The 18,574-nt window shown below is 52.2% G+C and overlaps 1 protein-coding gene across 3 annotated transcripts in view; it reads left to right on the forward strand.

Annotated features, from left to right (window-relative positions):
• The first annotated feature begins 962 nt into the window (after positions 1–962).
• KMT5B (lysine methyltransferase 5B) overlaps positions 963–18,574 on the forward strand; it is a 49,977-nt gene continuing 32,365 nt past the window's right edge. Inside the window, exon 1 of one of the 3 annotated variants that reach the window (XM_090257462.1) lies at positions 963–1,261. The gene's annotated coding sequence lies outside the window, so the exon portion shown is untranslated. Of the gene's footprint in view, positions 1,262–1,407; positions 1,546–18,574 lie in introns of those variants that run through there. The other 2 variants (XM_090257446.1, XM_090257452.1) reach the window with 2 other exon arrangements.

Here is an 18,574-nt window from a genome sequence, read left to right on the forward strand (position 1 = left end):
TCGGTTCGGCCCCGCAGCCCCTAACCGCCGCCTGTTCCTAACGCGGCCCCAGCCCCTGTGGGTCTCTGCTTCCCTGGGGACACCCCCGCCCGCCCGCCTGTGGCCGCCGCGCCCTCGCCCTGCCGTCTGCGTTCCCACCGAGCGCTGGGTCAGGGCTCAGGTCCCGATCCCGTGCCTCAGTTTCCCTGCACCACCACGGCCCCGCCTCCTGGGGGTTGTGCTAAGGAGCCCACGAGACGAGGCGCCCCGCACCCAGGAGAGGCCGCGTTCCTCCCATTATGGCTACTTTGGGGTCATTGTCATGAGACTGCAGGATCCCTGCAGCGCGGCACGGGGCGCGGGAGCCACTCGGCCTCTGCCCGGCCCGCCGAGGCAGCTGGCGGGGCGGCACGGACGGCGTCGGCCCTGCCCAGCCGGGAAGGGCACGGCAGCACGGCCGTCTCACGGAAGGCCCGGCGCACAGGAGGCGCTTCAGAAACGGCCAGCCGACACCAGGCAGCCCGCGGCCGGTCCCCGCGCGCTCCCTCCCGCCCACGGCGCGCGGCGGGAGGCTGCGGCGGCCCGCACGGCGCTTCGGGCGTCTCCGCTTCGAGCGACACCCATTTCCACAACAAAGAGGCTCGCCTCCGTGGGGCCGCCTCCCCTCGGCGCGGCCGGCACGCGCGGTGGCCGAGGGGCCCGCCCCGACCCCGGCGTGGCCGCCGAACCCGGTGGGCGCAGCCGCACCGAGCGGGGGGCCCCGCACGGCGACCCCAAGCCGAGGCGGCGCCCAAGGGGCGTGCGGCGACACCGCCTCCAGCCCCCATTTAAAGGGCAGCGAGGGGCGGAGGGATCCCAGCCGCCGGCGCCGCACGGATCCCTCCGCCGCGGGGGGCGCTGCGGCGGCCGGGCGGCCCTGCACAGGCGCTGTGTGTCCCTCCGCCGCGGGAGCGCCCGGCGGGGACTCCTTTCTTTCTCGGGTTTCTCCGCCTCCCCCCGCGGAGTCCCGTAAAAGCAACAGAGGTGACTGGGACGCGCGAGCCGGCTGGTGTCCCTCCGCCCGGCCGAGGGCACTCCTTTTCGGGTCTGCCCACCGTTCCCGGGCGGCGGCCCGGCGGCTCACCGGGGGCGGCGACTCGGCTGCGGCGCGGGCGGTGAGGCTCCGGGGCTATGAGGTGAGGGCGCCCGGCTACCGGAGGCGGCAGCGCGGCGCCGGGAACCGGCGCGCAAGCCCTGACGCCGGACGCCGCCTCTGAGAGTCCGCGGCCGCGCGTGAGGCGAGGTGAGGCCTGGGGCGCGGGGGGCGCGGGGCCGCGGGGGCGCGGCGCGAGGGAGGCGGGGGGCTCCGACCGCGGCTGGGACTCATTTCCCGGCAGCGGAGGGAGCGGGCGGTGCTGCGGCGGGCGCCGCCATCTTGGATTTTACTCTCCATTTTTCTCTGGAATTATTTTTTGGTGATTAATTTTTGGGGGGGACGGGAAGTGTCGCCCGGCAGCGCGGACCCCCCCAGCGCAGCGACCGGGCAAGGGGCCTCGACGCGCCCTGAGGAGCGGCCAGGGCCCGGCGGTGAGCGGGGCTGCGGGCGCCGGGGCGGGGGGCGGCGGGCGGCGGCGGCGGCCGGCTGGGGGCGGGCGCCGGGGCGCGGGGCAGGGCGGGGGCCGGGGCCGGGGCCGCGGGGGGGGGGCGCGGCGGCGGCGGCGGGGGCGGCGGGGCGCGGGGCCTGCAATGGGCGCCGCCGCCGGAAGGGAGCGGTAGCGGCCCCCGGGCGGCGCGGGGCCGGGCCGCGGCCGCACGAGGGGAGCAGCCCCGCCGCTCGCGATTGGGGGACTCTGTTTTCCCTCTTCGCCAATGGGCAGCCGTGCGCGGCCTCGCCCAATCTGCTCCCGCGGCCGCGCTCGGCTCCGCGTGCTTGTGTTTGGGCTCCGGCTCCCTCGCGGGCCGGGCCCCCACCCCGCTCCGCCCCGGGCGCGGGGACTCGCGTGGGTCCTTCGGCGCGGTCGGCCTCGCACGTGCCCCAGATGATGTGCAGCCGCGTCACTGCCCCCCGTGAGGCGGGGACACGTGTTCGCGAGACGACGCGGGGACCCGGCCCGTTGGGAAGGCGCCGAGCCCGGGGCCCCGCAGACGCCCGCTGGCGTCGGGGCGCTTATTTCCCGCCGCCGCGTCGGGCCCCGCGGGCGTGGGAACGGGCTCTCGGAAGTTAAGTTTTAAGAACTTGCCGAAGGAAGGCCACGCGGGGGGCGGGCGAGGTGGCCGGTGGCCCTTCTCAGGTTCGAGCTGCGGGATGCGACCGGGCCGCGGCGCCGTGGGTCCCGGGATCGCGCCCGCCGTTGCGGGGATGGGCGGGGAGGGCGTGGACGTGGCGCAGAGCCGGGCCGTCGGGGTCGCCCGCGCGGCCACCGCTCAGGACTCCTCGCGTCCGCGGGGCAGACGAGGCTGCCGTGCACGCCGCGCTCAGCACCGGGAGCCGGGCCGCTTGTCTGCGCTCCGAGGTCCGGGCCCGGGCAGCGCAGACCCCGTGCTCACGTCTGAGCGTCCCGGCCCTCGGCCGCTGAGCCCTGCGGTGCACCCAGCAGCGCCTCCCGCACGCACGCTCCCCTCGGGTGGCCCTGCGCTGTCCCCGTGGCCCGCAGCGGCGGGTAACTGTGCCCCTGGCTACTGCCCTGCGTGTCCCCTCAGCTCCCTGCGGTGCTGCGGCCCCTTCTCCCCGTTCAGGGGCGGGCGCAGAGGACAGCGTTAAACTTACTCATCTCCGTGTGTGGTTTTCCGAAGTGCCCCGTCTAACGTCGTTAAAAAGTGTCATTAGCCAAACGACTTCGGCGGAGAGTGGCGTGAACGTCGCGGACATTGACTCTGGAGAGGGTGCGGGAGGGCTGTGTCCCTTGCCCCACGCTGAACGGGGCTCTTTCCCGGCCACTCCCGGGGCCCGGGGCGGCAGACACGCCCGTGGGCGCGGCTCTGAGCGCGGAGCCCTGTGGCTGCGGTGTCGGTCTGTACGGCTGCCCGGGTCTCTCCGGGTCACGTAGATCCGTCGTGGCGTTTGCTGCTTCCTCCCGGGAGGACGAGCTTGTTTGGGCCCCTTCCGTGCGTGCAGCGCCGGAGCAGCCCCACCCGCGGCCGTGAGCGTGGGTCCTTCCGGCAGGCCCCGCAGGTCCGCGGCCTCGCGCTGCGCGGCTTCGCGGGAGCTACGCCTTCCTCTCCCGGAGCCCGCGGGGGCCTCCCCACAGACGCGCCTGCTTTTATTCCGCCACGCTCCCGAGTTCCGGTCCCGCGCCTCGTCTTTTAAGTGCGTTCCAGGGCCTCACTGTTGGAAGGGGCGCTTGGAGAGAGTCGCCCGCTCGGGCGGAGTCCCCCCTTGTTCGTGGGCTTCACACGCGTGTGTGACGTCGACCGCGAGTTCGCGCAGGCGCGCTCTGTCCACAGCGTTGGTGGCGGGCCCAGGGGCCACCCGCGGCGCCTGTAAATACTCTCACGGAGACGGCCGCTGGTTCCGTGATACTGATGCTGAGTTACACGCGCTTCGTAGTTTTCTTCTCGTCGCGCCGAAGGGCTGCCAGGACCGTGGCCCCGCGTGGGCGCTCGGCGCCTCTGGCCCTGCCAGCGGGTCGGGCTGGCCGGTGTCTGCGCGAGGGAGGCTCAGCCGCACGCCCTGCGGGGCTGCGTGTCGTGCGTGTCGCTGTGACTGCTCGGCCGTGTCTGCACAGGGGCCCCCGCCCCGCTGCTTCGTCTCCAACGCGATTGAACGCTGATCTCTGCACTCGTTCCCAATCCCACATTTGTAGTTTATCTTTTCTTTAAGATAATATTTTTTTAAACTTATTTTTAGAGAGAGGGAAAGTAAGGGGGAAAGAGAGGGAGGGAAACAGATTGGTTGCCCCTCACATGCCCCCAACTGGGGACCTGGCCTGCAACCCAGGCACGTGCCCTGACAGGGACCCGAACCGGCGACCCTTTGGTTCACAGGCCGGCGCTCAGTCCACTGAGCCGCACCCGCCAGGGCCGTAGTTCACCCTTTAGACTTCATTGCTGCTCTTTTCTCTTCTAAGGTCTATTTTAATCATATTTTGACATCTTAATTGGTTTACATAGTTCATCTGTATATTCCATGTATTTTTTTTTTTTTTAATCAAATTGATGGTATACCTCACATTCGGGTGGGTTTGGAATGGAGAAACTCGGATGTGTCAGTGGCCCCGAAGCTCAATTCGTAAAGTCTGAGTGGCTCCTACTTGTCAGCTGCGTCTCTGCGAGACGTTTTATTTTCCGTGTTATAACAGTGCCCTAAAGACAAGAGTAAATAGACCTGGGAAGCAGTCCTCGGTGATAAGCCCCTTTCCTTCTGGAGGAGGCACATGTCACTCATGTCCTGGAGTCAGTCCCCAGACTGCAGCCTGAACACTCGGGTTTTAGAAGCAGCCTTACCGCTTAAGAGCAGCGTGCCGTCAGGAAAGCATTTCCATTTATGAGCTTCAGCCGACCCATTCGTAGTGACAGCACCTGACGCACCTGCATCGCGTAGGGCTGGAAATCCTCGCCCGTGTTCTAGTTGGGCTTCTGATGGCAACGGTTGGTCACCGGATCTCTGATGGCACTAGGATTGTCTCTCAGGTCTTAGGCAGAAGACCCCTTCAGTGAAGGGCCCTTCTGCTTGCTGGTCTGTGGACTGGTGGTCCTGAAGGCTGAGGTTCTCCCGCGCCCTCTGCTGTTCCCTGGACACGACCGATATCCCAGCGCCGCAAACAGTGCCCGCGGCTCCCAGGGGGCTCTGGGTAAATGCTGGAGTGAATGGACCCTAGGTCTGCAGGGTGATTCATTTTGTCTGTCTGATTTGTATGAGGGGTTGCAGTATCTGATGGAGTTTAGTTATCCCCGAGGAGTATTTCTATTTTCAGAGGAAAGGCTTATGTGGCATGATGTGAGGAATATATATTTTTAGTAAGAAAACCAACCCAACTCTTAGAAAGGTGGAGCTCCCTGACTGAGGAGGAAAGGGGGGCCTGCTCCTTCAGCCAGTGAGCCGTGGAGTCTGGGGCTAGCGAGGCCATATGGGAACCTCCTTTTTCCTCTTCCTTAAAGAAGGAACAAGAACAGTCCTCATTCTGGGCCCAAGAGGATTTAGACAGCCAGTTGCTCCAGACACTTTTGTTCATTGGATATAAATAGATACCAGGAGTGTTTTGACCCCCTAAAAAGGTGATTGTTCTTGTATTTATGCTTTTGATTTAGTTTCCTTGTTATCTGATCTATAAAGTCTGTTCCCACATTATTCTGTCTCCTAATACCCTATTCGTTTCCTTTATAGCTCTTACCAGAATTTATAGTTTCATGCCCATTAGGTTGTTTATCTCTTCCTACTCTGTATCAGGAACTATGTCTGCTTTGTTCTAGGGTCTTACTCTTCAAATAGGAGGCAAAGTACTCATGTAACATCATCAATGGGTTCCGCGACTTTAAGTCTAATAATGTGTAACGAAACCAATTTTAACCATAGGCTAATTGATAGAAACAAGAGTTAAGCGCCTGTCCTGGTTGGTGCGGCTCAGTGGGTTGAGTGTTTTCCTGCAAACTGAAAGGTCGCCGGTTCGAGTCCCGGTCTGGGCACAGGCCTGGGTTGCACGTTAGGTCCGCAGTTGGGGGCATGCGAGAGGCAACTAATAGGTGTTTCTCTTACACATCGATGTTTCTTTCCTTCTTTTTCTCTGTCCTTTCCCCTCTCTGAAATAAATAAGTAAAATCTTCTTTAAAAAACTGAGTTAAGCTCCTACAACATCTTATCAGGGTTATAATGAAACAACATCATTGGAAAACCTGCTTTATGTTTAAAAATTTGAGTCTGGATTATATTGCTTTCTTATATGGTGTGGTAAGGCTTGCTGTCATTTGTAAAATGGGGGTGATAATAGTATTTCATATGTTGTATAACTTAAATATTTTTATTATTTGTGAATGAATATGTTAAAGGACTGTGATAGGAGCAAATCGTATGATACACATAAAGTTATCAGCACAGATCTTGGATCATAGTTAGGGCAATAGTGTAAAGTAGTGCCCAGAAGACTAGTGCTCCGAGGTGTCTCTCTGTGGCGCCCAGGACTGAGAAGTTGTCCCCAGTGTTCAGTGTCACTTACACCTTGAGCAGACATTTACTGAAGCGTATGGTGGATGCTGTGCCAGGTACTTCCTAGAACGTAACCCCAACACTGGGAGTGGAGGTGCTGCTTTGCAAGACCTGTCTCGCTACTGTGACTATACGTGTGTCTCCTGCTCATTTCATTTCCTCCTCTTTCCTCCCCTTTTCTTTACTTAACTGCCCGTGATAAAGCTCAAAAACATATTTTTAATTGATTACAGAGAGAGAGAGAGAAGTGGCGGGGGGAAGAGAGCAGTTTGTGGCTCCCCTTATGCGTTCATTAGTTCTGGGTTCCCGTAGGTGCCCTGACGGGGGGCAGACCCGCGCTGCCTTTTGCTGTATTCCGATGACGCTGTAACCAACTGAGCTACCCGGCCAGGGCCTCAGATTTTTTTTGGTTTCATGTATTGTTAGCACATTATTTGGTCAAAAGAAGTGAATTACTTTAGGTAGATAATTTATACTCCTGAGCCTGTTTCTTTTACCTTAAGACTTTCTGCTGTGAAATTCTTCAGTTCTTTGAATTAAAATAATGTTGGATTACTTAGTAAACTGTACAGCCCTTGTTGTTAATGTTGCCCTCTTCAGTCCGGCTTCTCTCCTGAGCGCTCACATCCTGCGCCAGCTTCACCTGGGTGGGGCCCCTCCTCAGGTTCCACAAATCCACACTCCTCATCTTTCCTGCAGACTCAGTTAGGGGGCCACCTTGCAGTGCCCCAACTAGAGATTTCTGGCTCAGTTGGGATTCCTTTCTGCCCCCACCATCGAAACCTAATTTGTTACCAGGTCTTGTCAAGCTTGTGTTTGAAGCACCAGAGCTTTTCTCCCTTCCCACTCACTGCCCCTGTCGCATTTAACTTTCTAACTGGTCTCGGTCTCAGCCACACACTTGCCACTGCAGTCGTCCGTCTCTGTACCGCGGCTCACTTATCGCGGCCTCACTGTATCGCGCGATTTTTTGAATATTATATTTAATTATTTATCACGGATTTTTCGCTATGTCGCGGGATTTTGCGGTCCTGTATACGTATGGTGTTAAAGTTACGTGGGTTTAAGAGTGTAGGATAAATGTAAGGTTCCTACTTCGCAGGGGGTGGGGTCTGGACCGTAATACCCACGGTAAGTGAGGGAATACTGTAGTGGGATCCTTTCTAGAGGATGACTTTACAGGGTGTGAGAATCGTGATAAAGTGAGTATAGGAAGCCCTAAACGAGGGGAGGAGCTATGGTTTATTGATTTTTTTATTTTTATTTTTTGTGGGGTTACAGCCTACCAGACACACAACAAGCTAAATTCCACTGTAACAAAATCCGTGGTCCCCTGCATGTTGGTCATCAGGTGTAGTTTGGTATGATTTTGAATTACACTGTCACCAGAGTTAGGAGCAGCAGAGAAGTAAAGCTGCCCCAGCCCTGGAGCATGAATTCACACCCCAGTCCTTCTTTATTCTCTTGAAAACTTTTTTAATGCGGGAGATGATGTGATTTTTTTCTCCGGGTTGTGGTAGGATGAGGAGTGAGTGAACATTTATACTTGATGATTTAAGGTTTTGTGAATAATGCGCCAACACGCCCGGCCCTCTGTTTCTGCCTTAGTTACTCGAACAGAGACACTTGGATACCTTTCTTAGTAATTTCTGCTGATTTCATCCTTTTGCTAAACAGAGGAGGGAGGCTCTGTTTTCCTTTTACTAAAGCCATCAGCAGGGTTAAATGACAGTGTGTGGTCCCACTGCTAGAGTAGCGAGCGGGGCCAGGGTGGGACCCAGGCGCTTTCACTCCATCCAGGGCCGCGTCCTGAACCACCTGGCGAACTCAGTCCTGGCCTCTGAGCCAACCCCTGAGTTGCCTGTTGGAAGTTTTTCTCGCCTTTGTCTTTGCCAGTAAGAATGGATTCTTCTTTGTTCGACTTACCTGGGAGCTCCTGAGGAGCTGTGGGCTGTACTTACAGACTCTTGACACAAGGTGGCATCTGTTTATAGAAAAGTGAAATGTTTGGGTCTCAGAAAACAATAACAAAGGAAGCATCCTTGATGTTTTCCTAGGCCTACTAGGTAAGGAGGTGGGTCAGACGTGGAGAGACTGGCAGGCAGGCTGGTTGGTTGGTTGTGGGATTTCCCTCAACAGCTCTGTTTTAACAACACCTGCTGAGACAATTGGGGACCCAGATCTTCCTTACATGAAACCCTTTGCGGGGGCGTATATCAGACACGTTAAGGAGCTAAGGAGCAGCTTGGTACATGCCCGGCTCTAGATCCATGGTCCCGTAAGTAAGTGCTGTAAATACCTGGTCGTTGAGTTCCCAGTACTGGATATTATGCTGTTTAAAATGTGCCAAATGAAAAATTCTACTAGTTTTAGTTTCCTTTTTATTGTAAAGTTTATATAAACATAAAATGTTCAATCACAATACTTCCAAGGAAGGCCTTGGTTATCTGGGCTTAAGTACAGTGCTTGAGTCATTTCACGTGTGATTGGGACGCCAGCTTTATCTTTAAACTCCATGCTACTCTCTCTGTAGCTGTGTGTCATACCTGCAGGGAAAGAGGGAAAACGACTTTTTTAAAGGGTAACTTAAAACAACTTTTTTCCTTTATCCTCACTTGAGGACATGCTTATTGATTTTAGAGAGAGGGAACGGGAGGGAGAGAGCGAGGGAGAGAACGATGGATGTGAGAGAAACAGCGATTGGCTGCCTCCTGTACGCCCCTTAATTGAGGATGAAACCCACAGCCTAGGCGTGTGCCCTGGCTGGGAATCGAACCCTTGACATTTCGGTTTACAGGAGGACGCTCCAATCAACTAATCCACGCAGCCAGGGCTAAAATAACTTTTTAAAGGTGTTAGAATCTTTCTTCCTGTGGTATGTTGGACCTTTCTGTGTTTCTCAAGTCCGCTCACTGTACAGCACGTCTACTTTGGTTTGCTTTTCCGTGGTCTCTGTATTAGCTTCCTGTGGGCGGTGTCACAAGTCACTGCACACTTGGTGGCTTAGGACAGCAAACATTCTCACAGTTCTGGGAGGCCGAAGTCCACCGTCGGGTTCACCGGGCGTAGGGTTCCCTCCAGAGCCCCTAGGAGAGACTCTGTTCCTTGCTCTTCCAGCATCTGGGGACTGGCAGTCCTCTGCAGGAGGCCCTGTCACTAACCTTTGCCTCTGGTGTGTGTGGTGTCACATCTCCCTCTGCCCCTCTCTTATGAGGGCACTTGTGAAGGCATTTAGGGCCCACCTGGATAATCTCTTCCATTGCAAAATTCGTAATTGAATCCTATTTCCAAAGACCCTTTTCCTTATAAACTAACATTGGAGGTTTGCGGCCTTTGGGGATTGTTCCCAGCCTCCTGCAGTCTCTTTCAGAGCAGGGGGTGCTCCAGTTCAGCACAATGGGCGGTACTGCCCCCCAGCCAGCCTCAGAGGTGGGCAGAGCATTCTTACGCGGCGGCGGTGGGAAACTGCTCGGGGTCAGGCCGTTCTCTTGCTTGTCCCAGTGGCTGCTTGGGAGAGCTGAAATTGGCTGAAGCAAAGTGGATGTGAGTTTGACTCTATCAGAGCTGGAAAACTTAAAGATTTTATTTATTTAATTTTAGAGAGTGGGGAAGGGAGGGAGAAAGAGAGGAAGAGAAACATCAGTGTGTGGTTGCCTCTGGTGCGCCCCCAACTGGGGACCTGGCCTCCGACCCGAGCCTGCGCCCTGACTGGGAATTGAACCGGCGATCCTCTGGTTCACAGGCTGGCACTCAGTCCACTGAGCCACACCCGCCAGGGCAGAAGTGGTACTTGTAACAATAACATGACACAGGTACCTATGAAAACCTATTCTTTGCTCTGGAGTTTGGTGCTAGATACCAAATCAGCACTGAATTTGCACCGACATCTCCAGTCTTATAGCAACAGCTCTGCCTTAGGGGAGGCTTAATTGTGAATGCAGAAAAGCGGCATTTCCCAAGGCTTCTCTCTCCTCGCACTAGCTGAACTCTGACCAGTCATCTAAATTCTCAAATGAAGTTTGTTCCTGACAACAATATTTGTAGGAGCAAGTTTTAAGGTTACAGGTGTGATCATGAATTGATGGTAGTTTTCTCACAAATTGGCAATTTGAGCAGTTGCCCTGCCAAAGTGCGTTATAGTCTTATGAAGGGATATTGATCATAAATGCTCCTGCCAGCTTTGCAGGGCTTCTTATATTGGTCTAATCATACAGGTAATTACTAGAGGATTCCATGGAACCTTGGATATATAGTGACTGCAGATGGATTTGGATTAGCCATTGTTAAAAACCGATTTGGAATTATTTGATATATTGTAGGGTTCTTTCGTAATTTTAGATCTGAGGGAAAGCACTAGTAACTACTCAGGCTTATATGCAGTAGTTAGGGTTGGGACTAGAAAGGGAAATGTGAGGCCCTAGAGGTGACATTGATTTTTCACTTAACTAATAGGAAGTTGTTGGAAATGGTACCCGCCAGAGTGGCCTCACTCCTGGTCCAGGGTGGGCGCTTTTGTTCACGTGTGTGTGTGTGTGTGTGTGTGTGTGTCCTCCTGGGACAGAGCTTTCTCTCATTTCTGTGCTTTTATTTGTGTTCATCTTCCTTGTGCTTATTTTAAATATAAAATTCTGGAAAGTCTGGGATTATGGTACTTGAGCATCACAGAGCCCAGAAGTGAAGGTGTCAAAAATTTATACAAGTATTTCAATGACATGTTAGACTTCCCATCACTCTAAAAAGTCTGATTTTTGAATTGCTGTATTATGGTTTTAGAAATTGGTTTTAACTTACATACATATGAATGATGCAGAAGGATTTTTGTGAGGTCTTTTTTTCTTTTTATATATATATCTTTAAACGTTTCATTACGAGCCCTAGCTGGTGTGGCTCAGTGGATTGAGTGCCAGCCTGTGAACCGAAGGGTCTCCAGTTCAATTCCCAGTCAGGGCACATGCCTGGGTTGCAGGTGGGGTCCCCTTTTGGGGGCGTGCGAGAGGCAACCACATGTTGGTGTTTCTCTCCCTCACTTCCCCTCTCTCTAAAAATAAATGAATAAAATCTTTTCAAAAATTGATGTTTTATTACTTTCATAATAATGTTTTACTTTATGAACGTAATAAAACATTTTGAAAAGTTGAACCCTTTGAAGAATATGCCATATAATAGGCAAAAATTGCTTGTAATCTCATTCTCTAAGGGATACCAATGTTAATCGTTTGGTGTATTGAATTGTTTTCTTAGCAAATTGTATCTGAATCACTTAAAATGCTTGCTCTGCTTTTTCTCAATAAAGATTTCCAAAAGCTCTCTAGCAAGCTAGGACCTACATTTTAAAAATGTGTATTACTTTTTCTTTTTAACCACTTGGGGATGGTTTTGTTGCCACTGGATAATTTCTCTAAGATAAACTGTCTGCAGACAAGTTCAGCATGTAAACTGGTTAGAGAGTTCTTGGTAATGTCACAGGAATTATGTTAAAATCTTTGAGAGTCATTCAGAACCAATGTTTTCATTTTTCTGACAGTTTTTAAAATCCTGGTTTGTGTTTAGAACATTCAACAAAAAAACTCCTGTCCAAAAACTGTAAGTAAAAAAAAAATTGGAACCACAGTTCTCACATTGGGCATGAGCAATTAACTGAAAAGTCAGAAGCAGCCTCTAACCCTGTGTGTGTCCATGAAGAGACAGTGGGAGTTATAATGGTGGCGACATTTGTTGGTGGCCCCTCACTGCTGGAAATAGAGTGGACACTTCACATAAACCAAGCACATTTTCCATTAATCAGTTCTGTGCTTTGTTTTGAAACTTCTTTCAAATATCAGAGTATTTTTGTTTTTGTTTTCTAATTACAAATAAATTTACTATAAACATTTTGGGGAGAAATTTTGTTAACGTTAATCCCATTCCCTCAAAAATATCCATTCTGTTGTTGATTTGAAATAAGGGGCGGCGTGATGTGTGTATGCTCTTTCCTGTGGTGGTGTTACAGTGTAATTAGAAGTTTCTTCTTTAAATACAACTCTAGATCATTCTTTAAATACTTTCCTCTTTAAACGCAACTCTTGAACTTCCAGCCAAGATGGAGGCCTAGACTGACACGCTCCGTCTCCCTCCACAACTAAGAAGGAATACAATTGCCTCAAAACTAGAGACAACCAGAAGTTCCAGAAAATAAAGCTACATGGAAGTCCAACATATGAAATTATAAAGAAGTGGTGCTCGTCCGGATGGGTAGGAGGGGCGAAGCTGGGGCAGAGAGTTCAGGCTGTGCTGGCAGCAGCAACCTCGGTGGGACAGCGGTAAGCACAGACACCCGTATTTAAGGGGAGGTGAGAAGCACCTGGGGAGCACCTTCAGCTGCAGACCAGACCCGTCAGCTCCACAATTCCAACGCCAGGGAAGGCAGACCCCCATTACCTTGGACTGTGAGGCCCAGAGTGGGTGGGGATGGAGGAGGAGACTCCTGGTCTCTCAGCGGAGAGTGAATGGCAGGAATCCATCTTGGACCCCCGCCCCCACAGAAAACACCACAATGTGGTGAGAAGGGTGGCCCGGTTGTGATGAGTGCACAGGGCTCCGCCCCTATAGTGCAGGAGGTATGACAGTCCCACCCAGGAAGCAAAGGTAAACACAAAACTGTCAGGATGGCAGAGATTATGATAGAGATTCCGGTGACACAGCTGACCAGACAGCAAATATCTAATCTAAGAAGCAGCAGATAGGAAATCTTTCTGAGGCTCAGTTCAGAGCTTTGGTTATATGAATGCTTACAGACCTAACAGCAGATCTTAAACAAGACGGGGAAGGAATGAAGGCTAGTCCTGCTGAAGTGAACAAAAATACATACGAAACAAGTGGTGAGGGAAGGGAAAACCAGGGATCAAATCAACAAATCGGAACATAGGGAAGGAACAAACAGTCAACGAGGGCAGAAAGAGGAAACGAGACGTGAGGAAAATGAGGAGAGGCTCAGAAACCTATGGGACAGCTACAAGTGGGCCAGCATCCAAATCATAGGGTTGCCAGAAGATGAAGAAGAAGAACTAGAAATGGAAAAATTATGTGAAAAAATAATGAAGCAGAACTTCCCTAACTTGGGGAAGGAGCTAGACTCACAGGTCCAGGAAGCACAGAGAGTTCCAAAACAACTGGACCCAGGGAGAACCACACCAAGACACGTTATAATCAAAATGTCAAAAATTAAGGATAAAGAGAGAATCTTAAAAGCAGGAAAAGAGAAGAAGAGACTTACATACAAAGGGGTCCCAATAAGACTATCAGCTGATTTCTCAAAAGAAACTGCAGGCAAGAAGGGACTGGCAAGAAATATTCAAAGTAACGCAAAGCAAAAACGTACACCCATGATTACTCTATCCGGCAAAGCTGCCACTCAGAATAGAAGGGCAGAGAAAGTGCTTCCAGGACAAAGTAAAACTGAAGGAGTTCATCAGATCCAAACCACTGTTATATGAAATGTTAAAGGGACTTGTTTAGGAGGAGGAGGACCAAAACTATGAACATTAGAATGAGAACTGTATCACGACAACCAACAAAGGCAGACTAAGTAGGCAAGGAGAGTGGGAAAAGAAACAGGTATGGGGAACATTATTGGGGGAGGTCAGCAGGGAGGGGAAGGGGGAAGGGGAGGGAGATGGTACAGGACATAAGAAGCATAGTAGGAGGGAGTGGGGTAGACAGGAAGATGTTGAGAAGAACTATATGCACAACCAATGGGCATGGACTGACGGGGGGACAACTGGAGGGAGGGGGGTCACTGGGTGGAGGAGAACAAAGGGAAAAGGGGACAACTGTAACAACAGAATCAATAAAGTATTAAAAAAAAGCGCAACTCTTATTTTAGCAGTTTTCCAGTATATTTTGTGTTATAAATAGTCTGCCCTTTTATTTACGTTTGGTTTGGTACTAGAATCCGAAGCATGTGCTTGCTTCCCCACTTGTCCTGTCCTGTTGACTTTAGCGTCAGGGGAGCCCTCCCTTTGCAGGGGCACAGTCACACTGCATTTCCTTAGAGCCTGATGGCACCGTTTTTTGTGAACCCGTCAGAATAGAGGGAGCAAAGCTTGTGCAGTTCCCTCAGGAATTTCACCCCATTACCTACACTCAGATGGTCTTCAGTTCTTTTTTAAATCCTCATCCGAGAACATTTTTGCATTGTTTTTTAGAGACAGGAAGGGAGAGAGGAAGAGAGAGCAAGAAACAGCGAAGTGTGAGAGAAGCGACGATTGTTTAGTTGTCTCTCATATGCTCCCCGACTGGAGGTGAACCCACAGCCCAGCTGTGTGCCCTGACTCAGAATCGAACTGGTGACCCTTTGGTTACGGGTGATGCCCAACCCACTGAGCCACACCGGCCAGGGCCACTCAGATGATGATCTTTATTTTATTACTTCAGTCCAGAGAATTAACTGTTCATTTAAAAAGTTTTTTACAGAAAAGATTCTTACAAACTCTCTCTCGAGGCATACTGTTATCAAATTAACCTATCTGCACCTTCTCCCACCCTCTGAATTTAATTTGCATGTATCTTTTCTGGCATATGAAACGTCTACTCTTTTACTTGAAACAGATGACACAAGAATTTAGCACTCTCTTCCTCACTATTCCTTATATTCCCCTCTGCTACGTAGCTCTGTTCCCGTGAGCCCATGTTTCAAGACATTATGTCCATTTTAGGAGTTCTGTGTTGTTTCTGAAAGAGACTCACAGATCGTGCGTGGCCCGTCCCGTGGGTCTCAGCTGTCGCAGAGGAGGGCTTGCCTGGGAGCCTGGCGGCCTGTGCCCGGCCGGCCGCGCCGCCCGCCCCCGGAAGCGCTGGCCTCTGCTTTGCTCTGGCCTCCCCTCCTTTCTCACCAGCGCTTTCGCTGTTCTGCTCTGCTCTTTTATCGTCTTGATCGCTAAATGCCGGGGGACCGCCACAGTCCTTAGACTTCTGTTACCTACACTGCCTCCCTCCGTGATTTCGTTTCACCCCGTGGCTTGAAATGGCATTAGTACTGATTCCAAGTTCACCTGTCCAGCCTGGAGCTGCACCCCGGGCCTCGCCTCAGCTCCACGTGGCCCCTCATCGGCATCTCAGATGTGACCAGAAGCACTCCAGCACTCCGACCCCCGCCCGAACCGACCTTCTGTAATCTTTGCCACCTTCTTAAACACTGATTCCAGCCCTCATTTGGAGGCGTATTTGAGTCCTCTTTCTTCCACACAAGCTGTTCGCAAATCCCATGTATCAGCCAAACCTTGAGGAAAGACCCTGGAACCAGTCACTTGTCACCACCTCTGCTGCTGCCGGCCGCCAGTATCTCTCCTCTCCTTTATTGCAGGTGTCTCTCAGCTGGTGTTTTCTCTCTTGGCCTCCCAAATTATTAAGCGCTTTATTAGAACTTGTTTTTTAAAAGCACTCATTGTGAGCTCTTCGCCACATAGCAAGCAGCTAGCATGGGCCTTTAACACTGTAACTTGCATCACGTCACTCCTCTTCTTTGCGTCTCCCTGAAACTCAGTGCCCAAGCCCCCGCAGGCGTGGCTGTGGCGTCTTCAGGCCGCCTCTCCCACCGCACCCCGCCCGGCCACGCCATCCCCCTGGTGCGGCCCGGCTTTCCCCAGCAGGCCCCGGACACCCGCGACATCCCTGCCTTTATTTGCGAATGCGTTATTTCCCAGAGCTTGCTTTATTCGAATGCGAGCACAGGGGGCAGAAACTGGTCTTTGCTGTCTCCTCAGTGCCTAGAACAGCGTCTGTAATACAGGAGGTGGCTAATGATTTTTCTGATATTTTGATACTGGGAGATCAGAACAGACAAAGATTTTCTAGCTCTTATGCCATTTACGGAGTGGTCAGTACCCCTTTCTTGAAATTTTTTTTCTGCCCATTCTGGGATAAATTAGTGCTGTCAACCAAGCCCAGACCATGGTGGCATTTCTGTGTGCGCCAGCTGCCCCCTAAGCCAGGGAGACGCCCCCTTGCTTACGTTGGAGGGGGACCTCCATGGGGGCCAGGAAGCCTCCAGACTTTGCCCGCTGCCTGTTGCCTTCAGTCTGTCTCTCTGTGGTCTGCCGCCACAGGGTCTGGGTTCGCTTTTGAGATTCCATCTCCTCCTTTAACGTGTAAGTGTTCTTCCCATTTGTAACCTTACAGGAAAGACCATGCCAGCAAGAACAGATTCCACACTCGTGGAGCAGAGCAAAACAGTTTTTATTGTATATACTCATACTCATCTAGAAGATTATAATTAGCCCCAAAATTTCTGATAGCTTTACTATAGAAGCACTTTCAAAAGGTATTCATTTGTGAGCCTAACTTAATGAGCTGTCATTATCTGGACGAGTGGGGAGTATTGGAGCCTGCGCCAGACCCTATCCAGACACGTGCCATCTCATCAGACTGGCGCGACTCAGCCTTATTCTGTGATTGACAGAGCACCTCCTACACTGAGGTCTAGCGTCAGTGTAAATGAGACTGAGGTTATGCATTTACTCAGTTTGGGTCATAAAGCCACATTTGGTTGGAATTATGTGTAAGTTAAAGTGATCTCAATCTGTGTTCCATGAACTGGGCTGAAGTATGCTACTAGAATGGTTTATTGGTGAACTTTTCCTAATTCTCGGGGAAAATCGGGTTGATAGGCACACGTTTCCTCCAATTAAAATGTCTTATTCCATAAATTTTAATTAATATTTTAAAATTCTCACCCGAGAGAGGAACATTGACCGATTGCCTCCCCTATGTGCCCTGACCAGCGATCAAACCCACAGCCTTTTGGTGTAGGGGACAAACTCCAATCGCATGAGCCACCCGGCCAGGGTGCCTCCATAACTTGTCTTAAAATTTTGGCATCTATTCGTTGCCCCAACAGCTGATGAAGGGAATGACGAGGTAACCTAGAACAGTAGTTCTCAGCTGGAGCTGCGTCCGAATCCCCTGGAAGGCTCATTGAACCAGATTGCTGGGCCTTGTTTCAGGTTTCCACTTTCTGTCTCTGAGTGGGAATCTGGGCTGGGACTTAAGCATTCTCTGTGGACAGATGACTTGCTTTTCCTTGTGTCTCTTAACTCTTGCTAAAGCCAGCTTGCTCTTTTCCATTCCATGTAGTTACAGTCCATGTATTATCATGAGGGTCCTGGCTGGTTTGGCTCAGTGGATTGAGCGTCGGCCTGTGAGCTAAGTGTCGCTGGTTCGATCTTCCAGTCAGGGCACATCAGAGAAGGAAAACTCTGACTCCAAAAAACCTCCGCTGCCTTGCGGCATACCTCTTCAGGGGAAAGGCTAAGGGAGTAAACCCCGACAGAAAATCCGGAGCCGGAGTCCCTAAGGCGGTTTGACGTTGTAGTCAACACCGGCAACTCCTGCGGCGCACCTGAAACCAAGCTGTATTGACTCCGTCTTTCCCTTGGATCCTTCAGCTGCGAAGAGAGGGGGGGTCTGCTGCATGGGCAACAGCAGACCCTCCATATCACCCTGCCCAGGCTCTGTAGCTTCAGCTTCACTGGAGAGGACACTCCAGCGTCATCGCAAGATGTCGATTCAACACGGGAGGAGACAGATACCGTGTCACTCCCGAGTCGGACTGCACAGCCATTCTCGGCGGTGCAGATAGACTCTTAAGAAGCTACACCATCGTCTCTCGAGACGGACGGCTGCCGACGACGACGATTATCATGAGGAAGATGAGGGCTCCTAAGAGTCTTAAAAACACCTTCTTCAGTCATCGTCCATCAGTTCAGTGTCACATGTGGGCATCCTTGAGGTGGACTTGCTGGGAGACCAGAAGCACTTGACTCCTTGTTCTTTCTGTGCGGACATGCAGAGCTAGGCAGTGAACCAGGAAGCAGGAAAGCAGGTGGGGGGCGGGGGGGGCTCTGGCTGCTGCGTCTGAGCCTGTGCTAGAGCCCCTCTCACTGCCTGTAGCAGCAGTGGCGTCCTGAGAAGGCGACTTGAAGAGGTCAGGTGTAACTCCAGTGTACATTCAACAGACTAACAGAAGTGCAGTGTCTGTCAGGTGACTTAGACTACAGCCTGATTTATTTCCTCTTTCATCGGCCGAGTGCCTCTGATCCACTTTGCACTATGCCAGATACTAGGCTTAAAGAAAAGGAAAATAAATTCTTGACTTCAGGACCTGTCAGTCCATTAAAGAGGCAGAAAGACCATTGCTGTGCAGTGACACAGGGCTGTTACCTAAGTTTTAGAGTGGGAGTGTCTACGTGGCTGTGGCCTGAGGATCAGGGAAGACTTCCTGGAGCAGGAGGGGTTTGTGTGCCAGGCTCAGGAGGGAGGAGGAGTGTCGTGGGCACTGCCTTTCCCCTGACCTCTCTCTGCTTCTGTGCTCCAGGAGTATGCTGCTCTTGAGCTCCCTGCCTTCTCTTCTAAATGTGAGTATAGGGTATTTGATCCTCAGTGGGAAGTCTTATATTTAATTTAACAAGATGTAATAATTGAAAAATCTTTAGCCTATAACTG

Source organism: Furipterus horrens, unplaced genomic scaffold (genome assembly GCF_987537825.1).
Source record: "Furipterus horrens unplaced genomic scaffold, mFurHor1.1.pri manual_scaffold_2, whole genome shotgun sequence".
Taxonomy (NCBI): Eukaryota; Metazoa; Chordata; class Mammalia; order Chiroptera; family Furipteridae; genus Furipterus; species Furipterus horrens.